This window comes from Ranitomeya variabilis, chromosome 2 (assembly GCF_051348905.1).
Source record: "Ranitomeya variabilis isolate aRanVar5 chromosome 2, aRanVar5.hap1, whole genome shotgun sequence".
In the NCBI taxonomy this organism is placed as follows: Eukaryota; Metazoa; Chordata; class Amphibia; order Anura; family Dendrobatidae; genus Ranitomeya; species Ranitomeya variabilis.
Window position 1 is genome coordinate 307,286,340 of NC_135233.1, and position 13,942 is coordinate 307,300,281.

At 41.6% G+C, this 13,942-nt stretch overlaps 1 protein-coding gene across 2 annotated transcripts in view; it reads left to right on the forward strand.

Annotated features, from left to right (window-relative positions):
* The window catches only part of IL1RAPL2 (interleukin 1 receptor accessory protein like 2), a 1,069,016-nt gene that overhangs the window by 1,036,608 nt on the left and 18,466 nt on the right, over window positions 1–13,942 (forward strand). The window lies entirely within an intron of this gene.

Genomic DNA, 13,942 nt, shown 5'->3' on the forward strand with positions numbered 1-13,942 from the left:
GGCGGTCCTGTAACTGTGCAGAGTGACACTATGTCACCTTTTTTCCTCATCTGGTGTAGTGTAGAAGTTGGGAAAAAATTAAGTAATGTGTTCTGCAAGTGGTGCTCTAGAAAACTGTGTTATTTCCTACAGAGACGAGCCCTGGCTGGAAGAAGTGATGGTGGTCTGTGCTGGATGAAAGATGAAGGACTTCACCTAGAGACGTCACTGCTGAGTCAGTGTGTTACCTGTACACTGACACTATACACTGTGTACTATATACAGAGCTCCTGTGTACAATGTCACCAATGATCACTGTATTACCTGTAACAGTACACTGCATACTAACTACAGATCTCCTGTGTATAATGGCACTTATGGTGATATTAGTATTGTGTTTCTTTTTTATTAGTGATCAGTATTGTAGTAATTCAGTCACTATGTGGCGTTAATATGTTGTCCGGTCATGGTGTGGCATATTTGTTCCTTGTCTGTGCTGCTATTTGGTCACCATGTGGTGGTAATATGTGGTCTGGTCATGGTGCGATGGTATTTGTCCCTTGTATGTGATATTATTGGTCATTTTAAAAATTGAAAAATAAATAAAAATATACCTATATTATATTTTAACAAATGTTTAATAGGTTACAGTAGTGTTGTGAACTCTATTTTTAGGCTCCCTCTAGTGGTCACAAGCGGTACTGTGTAGTGTTGTCTTCTGCAGGTTGGCTGCACCAGCTGGTTCGTTATCCTTGGTTCATTTCCTATTTAACTCACCTGGATACTCAGTTCCTTGCCTGCTATCAATGTATTCAGTGCTCTTCAGATTCCTTGTGATTACCTTGCTCCCAGCCTCTCCAAGACAAGCTAAGTTTTTGTCCGTTCATTTTTTGATTATCAGCATTCATCATGTTTCTTGTCCAGCTTGCTAAGATGTGATCTCCTCGCTTGCTGGTTGCTCTAGGGGACTGAGTTTCTCCCCCCACACCGTTAGTTGGTGCGGGGGTTCTTGAAATCTCAGTGTGGATATTTTGTTAGGGTTTTTTACTGACCGCACAGACCCCTTACTATTTTCTGCTATCTAGTATTAGTGGGCCTCATTTGCTGAATCTGTTTTCACCCCTGTGTATGTGCCTTCCTCTTACCTCACCGTTATTATTTGTTGGGGGCTTCTATATCTTTGGGGATTATTTCTCTGGAGGCAAGAGAGGTCTTTCTTTCTCTCTAGGGGTAGTTAGTTCCTTAGGCTGGCTCGAGACGTCTAGGATTTTTTAGGCACGTTCACCGGCTACTTCTAGTGTGTTTGGATAGGTTCAGATTTGTGGTTAGTCCAGTTTGCCACCTCCCTAGAGCTTGTCCTATGTTTTTTACTTAGCTGGAGTAATTCGTGATCCTCAACCACTAAGGATCATAACACAGTAGAGTAGAGCTCGGCCAAAAGAGTCTACCTTGTGGTGGTGGTGGCTTAAAAAACCTTTTGGCCAAAACAAAAGCTGCTGGCTATATGTTTGATCTGGTGATGGGAACTGTAAATGTGTGATTGATGAGGACGTGGTGCAGATGTGGAGTTTTTCTATGAGTGGGCGGTGGGACTGTGGAAGGTTCGAGGGGTGAAGGTGGGGCTAGGGTGGAACCTGGCGGAGTCTCAAGGAGGCCCTGAAAATTTTGCCAGTATGGGACCCTTTAGTTCCTGGTGGCAGCCCTGGGTGAGGACCTAAATCAGGAATCATTTTCAGTATCATTTATCAATTTTTAAAGGCTTTCCCTTCCCTCTACTATACTTTAAGTTCTGGAGAGACTTCAGACCATAATAAGGCTATGTGCACACCCTGCGGATCCGCAGAGGATGTGACGCTGCGGATCTGCAGCAGTTTCCCATGTGTTGTACAGTACCATGTAACCTATGGAAAACAAAATCTGCAGTGCACATGTTGCAAAAAATGCGCGGAAACGCAGCAGTTTATATTCAGCAGCATGTCAATTCTTTGTGTGGATTTCACAGCGTTTTATACCTGCTCTATAATAGGAATCCGCAGGTGTAAAACCACAGGTGGAATCCGCACAAAAACTGAGGAAAAACCGGGGTAAATCAGCAGTAATTCCGCAGTAAATCCGCAGTGCGGTTTACCTGCAGATTTACAAAAATCAGTGCGGAAAAATCTGCACACCATTCCGCAGCGAGTGCGCATACCCTAAATGTCATTTCACAGCAATTAGGGTAGCTTCAATTTGAACCGCATCAATTCTGCCAACCAATTTGAGCAAATTCATCTCTATACAGTATAGCACCATGGCATTCATGGTTATGAATAAAGATACATTTAGTGTCTGAAAGGCTTATGTACCCTTATGCATGTCAGAAACAATAACATTCATAGCAAGATCTGCTATTTTGCTATAAACAAAACCTCTTGCATCCTAAAGAAGTAATTGTACATGTGCCTAGGCAACTGAGTCTGAACTGCATTTGACATGTACTAGTTGGTTTGTTACATTTAATTATTTACTGTGGGTGCTTTAATTACACTCTTGCACAAACCCTTTAAAGGGAATCTGACATCTGCATGATGTAGGGGCAGAGACCCTGATTCCAGAGATGTATCACTTACTGGGCTGATTAGTGCAGATTTGATAGAATTCCTGTTTTCTCTGCTGTAGATATCAATGATGAGAATGCTGAGCTGTGTATTACCCCACCCACAACACTGATTGGCAGCTTCTTGCGTACACTATTCATTGTCAGCAATCTGCCAACGAGTGGTGGGGGTGGCGTTATACAGATTAGCTGGACTGTCTGGCACTTAGTCCTGCAGTGATAATTTCCTGCTGTTAAAACACTGATTGCACTGAAACTAAAGCAAGCTGCCGAGCAAGTGACATATCCTTGTAATCAGGCTCTCTGCCCCTACATCATGCTGCTCCTAGATTAAATAGCAAAACCGTGCTGACAGATACCCTTTAACTTTGCAACCAGTCTTAACTGGTAAACTTGTAAAGAGATTATAGAAAATTTTCAAACAAAAGCAAAGAATAATTTCTGACAGATCTATTTTGGATCAGCTGCAAGGTTACAAATATGAAGACACAAAAAAGCACAGTGAGGTCAAAAATACTCTGTTGTAAAAAAATCACAGTAATAAGCAAGTGCTAGTCAAAAGATGTAAAGAAAACAGGGTATTTAGTTGATACGTTTTTTTGCAAAAAAATGTATACTAAGCTGCTCCACCAAATCGCCAAGGTATACCCTTATAGAGCAGTCCTAACTAATGTATGCAATCCCTATCTGATGTATTTAAAACCTGATTATCTGTATAGTACCTGTATAAGCAGGGTTCAGAGAGAAAAAAATATACATGTGGACATGCAGGATGGAACAGCTTAAATGCAAATGACCCACAGAGGAGTGGTGGACTCCCCAGTCTTGTAGGAACAAGAGAACAATTATAGAACCAGAAACACATGGGCTACTTGCACACTGAACAAGTCTGTAGGAACCTGTTCAGACCACCAGAAAACTTGAAGACACAAAAAAGCACAGTGAGGTCAAAAATACTCTGTTGTAAAAAAATCACAGTAATAAGCAAGTGCTAGTCAAAAGATGTAAAGAAAACAGGGTATTTAGTTGATACGTTTTTTTGCAAAAAAATGTATACTAAGCTGCTCCACCAAATCGCCAAGGTATACCCTTATAGAGCAGTCCTAACTAATGTATGCAATCCCTATCTGATGTATTTAAAACCTGATTATCTGTATAGTACCTGTATAAGCAGGGTTCAGAGAGAAAAAAATATACATGTGGACATGCAGGATGGAACAGCTTAAATGCAAATGACCCACAGAGGAGTGGTGGACTCCCCAGTCTTGTAGGAACAAGAGAACAATTATAGAACCAGAAACACATGGGCTACTTGCACACTGAACAAGTCTGTAGGAACCTGTTCAGACCACCAGAAAACTTGAAGACACAAAAAAGCACAGTGAGGTCAAAAATACTCTGTTGTAAAAAAATCACAGTAATAAGCAAGTGCTAGTCAAAAGATGTAAAGAAAACAGGGTATTTAGTTGATACGTTTTTTTGCAAAAAAATGTATACTAAGCTGCTCCACCAAATCGCCAAGGTATACCCTTATAGAGCAGTCCTAACTAATGTATGCAATCCCTATCTGATGTATTTAAAACCTGATTATCTGTATAGTACCTGTATAAGCAGGGTTCAGAGAGAAAAAAATATACATGTGGACATGCAGGATGGAACAGCTTAAATGCAAATGACCCACAGAGGAGTGGTGGACTCCCCAGTCTTGTAGGAACAAGAGAACAATTATAGAACCAGAAACACATGGGCTACTTGCACACTGAACAAGTCTGTAGGAACCTGTTCAGACCACCAGAAAACTTGAAGACACAAAAAAGCACAGTGAGGTCAAAAATACTCTGTTGTAAAAAAATCACAGTAATAAGCAAGTGCTAGTCAAAAGATGTAAAGAAAACAGGGTATTTAGTTGATACGTTTTTTTGCAAAAAAATGTATACTAAGCTGCTCCACCAAATCGCCAAGGTATACCCTTATAGAGCAGTCCTAACTAATGTATGCAATCCCTATCTGATGTATTTAAAACCTGATTATCTGTATAGTACCTGTATAAGCAGGGTTCAGAGAGAAAAAAATATACATGTGGACATGCAGGATGGAACAGCTTAAATGCAAATGACCCACAGAGGAGTGGTGGACTCCCCAGTCTTGTAGGAACAAGAGAACAATTATAGAACCAGAAACACATGGGCTACTTGCACACTGAACAAGTCTGTAGGAACCTGTTCAGACCACCAGAAAACTTGAAGACACAAAAAAGCACAGTGAGGTCAAAAATACTCTGTTGTAAAAAAATCACAGTAATAAGCAAGTGCTAGTCAAAAGATGTAAAGAAAACAGGGTATTTAGTTGATACGTTTTTTTGCAAAAAAATGTATACTAAGCTGCTCCACCAAATCGCCAAGGTATACCCTTATAGAGCAGTCCTAACTAATGTATGCAATCCCTATCTGATGTATTTAAAACCTGATTATCTGTATAGTACCTGTATAAGCAGGGTTCAGAGAGAAAAAAATATACATGTGGACATGCAGGATGGAACAGCTTAAATGCAAATGACCCACAGAGGAGTGGTGGACTCCCCAGTCTTGTAGGAACAAGAGAACAATTATAGAACCAGAAACACATGGGCTACTTGCACACTGAACAAGTCTGTAGGAACCTGTTCAGACCACCAGAAAACTTGAAGACACAAAAAAGCACAGTGAGGTCAAAAATACTCTGTTGTAAAAAAATCACAGTAATAAGCAAGTGCTAGTCAAAAGATGTAAAGAAAACAGGGTATTTAGTTGATACGTTTTTTTGCAAAAAAATGTATACTAAGCTGCTCCACCAAATCGCCAAGGTATACCCTTATAGAGCAGTCCTAACTAATGTATGCAATCCCTATCTGATGTATTTAAAACCTGATTATCTGTATAGTACCTGTATAAGCAGGGTTCAGAGAGAAAAAAATATACATGTGGACATGCAGGATGGAACAGCTTAAATGCAAATGACCCACAGAGGAGTGGTGGACTCCCCAGTCTTGTAGGAACAAGAGAACAATTATAGAACCAGAAACACATGGGCTACTTGCACACTGAACAAGTCTGTAGGAACCTGTTCAGACCACCAGAAAACTTGAAGACACAAAAAAGCACAGTGAGGTCAAAAATACTCTGTTGTAAAAAAATCACAGTAATAAGCAAGTGCTAGTCAAAAGATGTAAAGAAAACAGGGTATTTAGTTGATACGTTTTTTTGCAAAAAAATGTATACTAAGCTGCTCCACCAAATCGCCAAGGTATACCCTTATAGAGCAGTCCTAACTAATGTATGCAATCCCTATCTGATGTATTTAAAACCTGATTATCTGTATAGTACCTGTATAAGCAGGGTTCAGAGAGAAAAAAATATACATGTGGACATGCAGGATGGAACAGCTTAAATGCAAATGACCCACAGAGGAGTGGTGGACTCCCCAGTCTTGTAGGAACAAGAGAACAATTATAGAACCAGAAACACATGGGCTACTTGCACACTGAACAAGTCTGTAGGAACCTGTTCAGACCACCAGAAAACTTGAAGACACAAAAAAGCACAGTGAGGTCAAAAATACTCTGTTGTAAAAAAATCACAGTAATAAGCAAGTGCTAGTCAAAAGATGTAAAGAAAACAGGGTATTTAGTTGATACGTTTTTTTGCAAAAAAATGTATACTAAGCTGCTCCACCAAATCGCCAAGGTATACCCTTATAGAGCAGTCCTAACTAATGTATGCAATCCCTATCTGATGTATTTAAAACCTGATTATCTGTATAGTACCTGTATAAGCAGGGTTCAGAGAGAAAAAAATATACATGTGGACATGCAGGATGGAACAGCTTAAATGCAAATGACCCACAGAGGAGTGGTGGACTCCCCAGTCTTGTAGGAACAAGAGAACAATTATAGAACCAGAAACACATGGGCTACTTGCACACTGAACAAGTCTGTAGGAACCTGTTCAGACCACCAGAAAACTTGAAGACACAAAAAAGCACAGTGAGGTCAAAAATACTCTGTTGTAAAAAAATCACAGTAATAAGCAAGTGCTAGTCAAAAGATGTAAAGAAAACAGGGTATTTAGTTGATACGTTTTTTTGCAAAAAAATGTATACTAAGCTGCTCCACCAAATCGCCAAGGTATACCCTTATAGAGCAGTCCTAACTAATGTATGCAATCCCTATCTGATGTATTTAAAACCTGATTATCTGTATAGTACCTGTATAAGCAGGGTTCAGAGAGAAAAAAATATACATGTGGACATGCAGGATGGAACAGCTTAAATGCAAATGACCCACAGAGGAGTGGTGGACTCCCCAGTCTTGTAGGAACAAGAGAACAATTATAGAACCAGAAACACATGGGCTACTTGCACACTGAACAAGTCTGTAGGAACCTGTTCAGACCACCAGAAAACTTGAAGACACAAAAAAGCACAGTGAGGTCAAAAATACTCTGTTGTAAAAAAATCACAGTAATAAGCAAGTGCTAGTCAAAAGATGTAAAGAAAACAGGGTATTTAGTTGATACGTTTTTTTGCAAAAAAATGTATACTAAGCTGCTCCACCAAATCGCCAAGGTATACCCTTATAGAGCAGTCCTAACTAATGTATGCAATCCCTATCTGATGTATTTAAAACCTTAGGTTAAGGTTATAAATATTCTGCTTTAAGCAAGATGACAAGAATCGTAAATGCTAAGGATATGAAAAGTGGGAAAAAAAAGGAGAATCAAATAACACCCACTCGGTACATTTATCACTTAATTTATCACTTAATTGACAGCAGTGATGCATGAAAGTTTAGCCGTCTACTCAGGGATTAATGATAGGTAGCCGGTTATCAGCTGTGCGTTCTGGTAAAGATGATGTTACTACTGAGCGCAAGTGTTAAGACAATATCAAGGGTATTTAATGATCATCTTAGACAGTATGCAAAAAGAATGAATGAAACAGCCAAAAAAAGACAAAAGGAGAAGAATATAAGAGGATGCATTTAAAATCTTCTACATATTCACATCACATCCTACTAAACGAGTCTGTCAGCAGGTGTTGCTACCTCATCTGACAGCTGCATCATGTAGGCAAAGAGAAGCTGAATCCAATGATGTATCATTTAGATTAATGGGTGCAGCAGTTCTGAGACAATCAGAGCATTCAGATTTAGAACGAAGCAGAGCTGAGCAAGCTAATCCCGCCCACACCACAGCTAATCCCGCCCACACCAGGCTCTCTATGTACAAAGTCCATAGACAATGAGGTGCTTATCACAGGAGGGGTCATTGCTGGACTAGTTAGTGATGAATCCTTCACAGTTAGTAAACAACAGTACACACTTTGACAATTGACACATCCCTGAATGTCCTGTGTCTGCCTCTATCTCCTGCTATCTTTAAATGACATACTGTAGCAAAAACCTGCGACAGATTCTCTTTAACCCCTTACCAACATCGGGCGTAATAGGACGCCAATGTCGGTATCCCCCCTTTGATGTGGGCACCAGTGGTGAGCCCACATCTTTTTCGGGACACGTCAGCTGTTTTTTACAGCTGACATGTGCCCGCAATAGCCACTGGTGGAATCGCGATCCACCCGCGGCTATTAACTAGTTAAATGCCGCTGTAAAACTCTGACAGCGGCTTTAAATTGCGCTTCCGGGTATCGGGCCGGAAATACGCACACCGGTGACCCCTGTTGGTAAAAAAAAAAAAAAACAGATATTGAGGGAACACTAGGTAATTTCTGATTAAAGTATATTAGAAAAGAGATTAGATTATGACAATAAATAGACATTTAAGATTTAAATAAATGTTCATTACTGGCCACCCAGAGGCGTAGCTAGAGCTTTTGCCGCCCGGGGCTGTTCCCGAGTTTGGCGCGCCCCCCCCCCCCGGCTCAATACACAGTAAATAACACAGCCCACGAAGCATATAACAGCCCACGCAGTATATAACACACACAGCCCACGCAGTTTATAGCACACACAGCCCACGCAGTTTATAGCACACACAGCCCATGCAGTCAGTATATAGCACAGCCCACGCAGACGCAGTATATAGCACAGCTCACGCAGTATGTAGCACAGACTGCCAGCCATTTAGACAGACAGACAGTCTAGGCTAGGACTAGTCAACCAGGCCTGGCTCACAGCAGGCTGCAATTACGACCCCCCCACCCCCGCAATGCGTTGGGACCAGGTCCAGGAACTTGGAGGAAGACTCACTCGGCGTTGCTTCCGTTGTGTGGACACAGCCTGGGACCGGGTGCACCGTCCATGCACCTGACTGCTGCTCCTGCCTCCTGCTCCACTCGTCTTTCTGCTTGCCGCTGTGCCTGTGCTGCCGCTGGACGCCTGGACCTGTCCTGGATGGTGGACGCTTGGATGACAGCAGCCGGATCTCTTCTCTGAGCTCTTAGGATGATGAGCTCCTTCGACTGGAAGTGACAGGACAGAGAGCAACCGCCGGCCCGGAAGTGACTCGCATCCATGTTGATGGCGGCGCCGGCGGTGACTGGTGAGTATTGCAGGTGCAGCTGTGTGAAACTCAGTCCCAGCAGCATGCCCGGCCCGGAAGTGACTCTGGCTGCATCGTATCCATGGTGACGGACAGTCCCGACTCCCGGAGGGTGAGTATTCCGGCTGCAGCTGCGCACCGTAAATGGGCCCCCCCGTCTCGCCAGGGCCCCGGCACTTGCCCGGGTACGCCGGGTGCTGACGCTGGCCCTGGACCCACCCCCCGCATTGTGCCGCCCGGGGCGGCCCGCCCCCCCGCACCCCCCTTCCTACGCCACTGTGGCCACCCCTTTAATATACCTAATTAAAGGACACATACCAAAATGTTGCTCACTGCATCCCAATATACCTAAAAGATGATTGTACTCCCAACAGTATCTCTAGACACAATAATCTCAGTAATTCCAATCGTTCATAGCCAATTATCATGGAGGGTTACATAATTAGAGACTAGCTTCACGTCTAGCCCATGTAGTGCTGTTCTATATATCATATGAGAATGAATGGATTACAAAACACTATAAGGTGTTGAGTTGAGTAATGCTATCTTAGTAGGGGTACAGGACCCCAGAAAGTGAAATGGGGTAAGTTGGCAGGAAAATCATAGGAATCTACCATATATATGCCTGGATAGTTGTTTTAAAATGCATCAGCAGAAAAAATGTGAATAATAAAATTGATTTTTATTTAAATGATAGACAACAAATTTTGAAAATATTTTACTGCATCTAAAATGAAAAAAAAAATCCTGAATATCTCCTATATTTCTGTGACTACAGCTCCTATTCTAAAGACTACAAACAAACCTTCCTGGTCAGATCATGCAGTCCGAAGGTAGATGTCCCATCCGAGAGAATCGGGTCGATTATGCAAATTAGACTCTGATCATACTCTGATTACAGTTTGATCACAGTGGGAGCCGATTTTCTCAGATAAGGAGAAAATGGAAAAAAAAAATATCTCCATCTTCTCCATTCTGTCAATCAGTGAAAATAAGAAAGATGTCATCCGAGTGTGGTCCGATGGTTTCCACTGACTCATTTATTTGATTATCACATCAAACTCAGGCATGCTGCGATTTTTTACTCTGACAGACTGAGGAAAAAAATCTATGTACACGACCCCATAACATAACATGAGGACCAGTGCTATCCGACAAAACGGCAGATAGCACTTGTCCATGAGCCCTTACTTTTCCTAATTTACTTTTTGTACCTAAGCAAACGATAGGGGGCAAATGTAAAGGGAAGAGATTCCAGAATCAGACAACAAACGTTATTTCTTGTAGCCTGTTACTTTGGAAATCTGTAACTTTGCACAAGAGACGGAGACTCGGAACATGGAGAATTTTTAAGCATTACTATTTGCAAAATTGTAACTTTTTTATATTAAGAATGAAGGCCCCCCGCTTATGTAATCACTAATATATGCTGTACATTGTCTATTTCCTCCAAGGTTGTACAGTACATAGGATTTCACAGAGGGAGAGCTTGACATTTAATGTTTTCGCTAAAAACCAGCACATTCTGCACAAAAACAATGGAGTAGCAAATCAAGACGTCTGGATGCAGGGCACGTCATTTCCAAATCACTTGTCAGATTAGATGTAATAACACCCTTGTTCTTCATTCAAAACATAATTAGCACAGAGGCCGAAAAAAGAAAGTACATTTGCATGTACACCTGGCATAGAGCGACGCGCTCGCAACTCAACAAGTACGTCTCCAAGATCCTGGCATTCTCCTACAGTCAGCGTGATGAGAGAGATGCAAATGACTTGTTACAGCTCCGTGTGTTTGTAAGACGTGTTTATATGAGCGCTGATTAGTCCTTATCTTACAGTTAGCGCAATATGGGTGGCATATTGTCACTAGCATAATCATTGCATAATATGTTAGAATACGACATTAACTCCTCGGTGGCTAGCACCTGTGAACAAAACCGCTAAACTGTGTTTTTTTTTACAATTGCTGTGTTGGTAAATGTTTATTTTTCCATCTAACAGAAGTTTTTGACCAAAATGGAATTGCTCTATCTTGGTCAGTCGAATAGACCTTGAGGTCACCTACACGGTCAGTATTTGGTGAGTATGTTACCTCAGTATTTGTAAGCCTAAACCAGGAGTGGGTGATAAATACAGAAGTGGTGTATATGTTTCTATTATACTTTTCCTCTGATTGTTCCTCTCCTGGTTTTGACTTACAAATACTGAGGTAAAATACTGACCAGATACTGAACGTGTGAACATGGCCTAAATGTTGCAGTAGTGCAAATGCGTCACACTGCTCCATTCAAAATCCTATCAATGTGACAGAGTAATCCAGTGTAAATCAATAGAGGAATTCATTAGTTATAACATTTACTTCCCTTTCAATTTGGAAAATACATTTAAGACTACAATATGTGGCAGACTATACAAGAATTAGGTTTAAGCGCAGAGCTTCTCAGACCTGCTGTACGAAATATACAGTTACATTATTCTAAACTTTGGTTTACTTTAATAGAAAGATAGAAGTAGCAATTAAAACAGTGAGTCTCTCTCTAGCCTATAGAGCAGGAGTCCCCGGCCTATAGCTCAGGTGCCACATGTGGCTCGCGGTCCCATAAATTGTGGCTCACGGCTGTCTGCCAGCTTGGTGCATTGGCTCCAGTTCAAGCAAACATGTATGAAGAGCACATCTCAAAATGGTGAATTTTGTGATTAGCCCTGCACAGAAGAGCAGATCTGGGTGCACAAATACTGGTCTTAGGGGTTTAGAGATATTCTACGTATGGGAAGATGGAGACAGGATGCTATGACCTGTCAGAGGAGGTGCTTAAAGCTGGATGGGTCAGTATGATGGAAATGCTTGATGGGAGAATACTGAATGGTGGTATAAGGCTTCTTTTACACATACTGTTGTTTTGCTGCCTGTTTTTGCGGCCCCAATAGATTTCTATGGGGCCGCAAAAATGGCCCACAATAATTTCACAGTGCACCGTATGGCCGTGAAGGCCATATTTAAGGCCGGGAAAAAGAATCAAGCCTGCTCAATCTTTTTCACGGCTTACGGACATGGCCCCGATTGGGGTCGCAAAAACAACGGAAGCTTGTTTTTGCGGTGCACCGTGACTTCCGGTATTGCGAAGCGCCGGGTTTTTTTCCAATACTATTTCTATAGTATTGGAAACCCGAAAAACGGTGAACCGCAAGTTTTTTGCTGTCTGTTATTGTGACAGACCGTGAAAATTGCAGCGATACGGGCCGTAAAAGAACCCGGTATGTGTAAAAGAAGCCTTATGGGGAACCTGTGGATCATGGTATTCTGCTTTGGGTTGATTTCTGTGGAAAAGCTTTGGTTATCATTATGCCCATAATGGAGGCTTTGGTTGCCACTACTGTGAGGAGAGCGGGAGCTGAATGTGGCTCTCAAGGTCAGAAAGGTTGGGGACCTTTGCTATAGAGTATATCCAGTGGTTAAAAATTTAAAAAAAATGAAAAACATTACTTGGCAATAGAGAAAATGTTATTTTGTTTTCTGTTTTTTACTAATTCATATGTTTTTCTAGTTATGTAATTGAAAAAAGTCACAGAGAAAAAAAGCAGAGATGATTACCTGCTCAGGCCTCCAAAACAAATGCACTGGCAGGGTGCAGCGGACCCGATTAATGATGGCTAAAACACAGACAATACCGATAAAACAACCACTTTCAATCCAGTGTTGGCTGTTTGGTATTTTGGTGCACATAAAGATAAAAGATACTACTCTGTATGTGGCATTGTTCACACAGGCTGTGCAGAGCATCTGGCTTACAGCCTATTACTAACGCACATACAGGCGGGCCGCCCAGTGCTACAAAATGCATGCTGTGTAAACAGAGGCCTACAGTTTACAGAGCCATCTTGGTCCAACTGCGCCCTGCAAGATAAAGTGCAAAAAAACATATCAATGTATGTAAGGTATTGGTTAATATTGGGGCCACAATACGTAAGCTGGCAACCCATGTCAAGGGTCCTTACATTTTACCAGTCCTAAAGCTAAACATCAAAGAAAGCTCACAGACACAAAAAGAGGACTTAAAAATCCTCCAAAAATTTGAAAAAAGTCACAGAGAAAAAAAAGCCGAGATGATTACCTACTCAGGCCGCCAAAACAAATGCACTGGCAGGGTGCAGCGGACCCGATTAATGATGGCAGAAACACAGCTGCAACAATTCCAATGAAACAACCACTTTCAATCCAGTGTTGTAATTGAACAAATCAAAACCAATAAATAAGCAGATTTTTTTTTTTTACAGGTAGGCAGGTAAGTTTGATTTTTTACTTTCTCAGTGGAATGTCGTACACTATGAATTCATGTTACATGGCCACAGTCTCTAAAGACCAATTGATGTCTCATTGTCACTAATTGTTTTAAAGGGAATCTATCACCAGGTGGTTGTCTTTATATTTTGCTAATCTCAGATTAGGTAGCAGATACCCTGATACCAACGATGTGTCACTTACTGGGCTGGAGTAGTTTTTAGAAAATCACTGTTTTATCAGCTGGAGATTATCTCTAGAGGACTAGTAAACCTGTTGCCAGGTAGTCCACCATATTCATGAGCTCTGTGTAACCCCACCAGTGATTGGCAGCTTTCTGTGTATACAGTGGTGTGGGTGGGGTTATACAGAGCTCAGCATTCAGAAAACTAGCAGATCTGCAGCAGATAAAACAGTTTTCAATGAAATCTGCAGCAAGAAGCCCAATATGTGACACATCCCTGGAGTCACACTGCTCCCAGATAAATAAGGAAACACCCTGTGACAGCCTGCCTTTAGTGTGGCTAAGTGACATGCTGTCAGTATGCC